Source organism: Brassica oleracea, chromosome C3 (assembly GCF_000695525.1).
Source record: "Brassica oleracea var. oleracea cultivar TO1000 chromosome C3, BOL, whole genome shotgun sequence".
Taxonomy (NCBI): domain Eukaryota; kingdom Viridiplantae; phylum Streptophyta; class Magnoliopsida; order Brassicales; family Brassicaceae; genus Brassica; species Brassica oleracea.
In genome coordinates, this window is record NC_027750.1 from 59,235,129 (window position 1) to 59,236,661 (window position 1,533).

At 43.6% G+C, this 1,533-nt stretch overlaps 1 pseudogene; it reads right to left on the reverse strand.

Annotated features, from left to right (window-relative positions):
- Positions 1-4: 4 nt before the first annotated feature.
- On the reverse strand, positions 5-1,533 carry LOC106331093 (annotated as a pseudogene).

The following is a 1,533-nucleotide window of genomic DNA, read 5'->3' on the forward strand; positions in this document are numbered from 1 at the left end:
ATGGGAACTGAGCAGTATCTCCAATGGCAGGTGCAGCTTCACTACGGTAACCATCAAATCCACCACCAGAAGCACCTTCCCCGTCACGACCACCACGTCCCCTTCCACGACCACCACGACCTCCTCCTCGGTAGTAGTTCTCACCCTCACCTGGTTTCAAAAACTCGTTGATGTTCACAGCCTGTAAACCACATAACACATCCATAAGCAAACTTATTGACTTTTACAAACTCTTTCATTCAGACAACAATGTAAACCTTATTAGCCTTCTCTTCTTTGTCATTTTTGCGTTTGTCCTTATCAGAACCCTGGGAGATAGATCAAATGCAAAGTTCAGAACCGGTTAAGAGTGTTTCTAGTCGACAAGACAGGGAGGTAATATGTCTTACCAACTTGATGAAGATTTCATCGAGACTTCTTCTTGTTTGAGAGTTTTTGCATTGATTTAAACACTTTAGTATCAACTTTCCTTTCAGAGGTGTTCTGAGACTGAAGGGCTTTTCTCTTCTCCTCAAGTATTTTTCTCGTACTCATCCAGAGTCATTTCCTACCAAACCACAAGCTAATAAGCATTGAAGGATAATAAAGAAAAAAGCCGAGACAAGAGTAAGTTCAGTTCCATGTCCTAATCTAGCAACCTAACATCTCTCTTAACTCATCTGCTTACCTTATCTTCAGACTCTTTCTGCTCCTCCACTTCAGCAGTGTTCTCCTTGTTAGCATCAGCAGCAACCTCATCACCAGTAGGCTTTTCAGTCTCAACACCAGCAACTTCTTCAGTCTCCCTAAAATAGACACCAGAGCTTCTTTTTTAATCCAATTTCACAATCACTACTATGAGATAAAACATCAGAAAATGCTTACACAACAACAACTTCTTCTCCTGGTGTTCCCCAATTTCCACAACCAGCTTCTTCGCTTTTGATGTCACCCCTTCACCAAAACTTAAAGCTTAACCTTAAAATATTAATGCAACAACAACAACAAAAATTGAATGAGGTTAGGACAGACTCTCTGCCAGTTCCACTATGACGCTCGAATGTCCTTCGAGGACGTTCACCGTCACCAGCTTCACCACGTCGACCACCACCACGACGAGCACCGCCACATACACTACGTTTCTCATAGAGAGGCTTTGAAACGCCTGCTTCTTCAGAGGGCTTACTGTTACGATCACCGCCTCTAAAATCACGGTTGTAACCACCACGACCACGGCTAAATCCACCGTCTCCACCACCACTTCCACCTCCACGTGGAGCATCAATCTTAGCCTCTCTCACTAATCAACATCATTAAAAAAACAATCAGATACCACGAATGGAATCAAATAGAGACGAAAGTTTAATAACTTGTTAATCGTGTTAAGCGAATCTCACCAGGTTGAGCAAGCTGCCTCGACGGAGCAGATGACTTAGCAGAGACGGCGGAAACAAGTACAGGTTTCTTAGGCTTATCTGCACCGATGGAAACGGCGATCTGGCTCGGATCCTCAACGCCGTCATCTAACAGATCAAAAGGGTTCAAAGTTGCCAT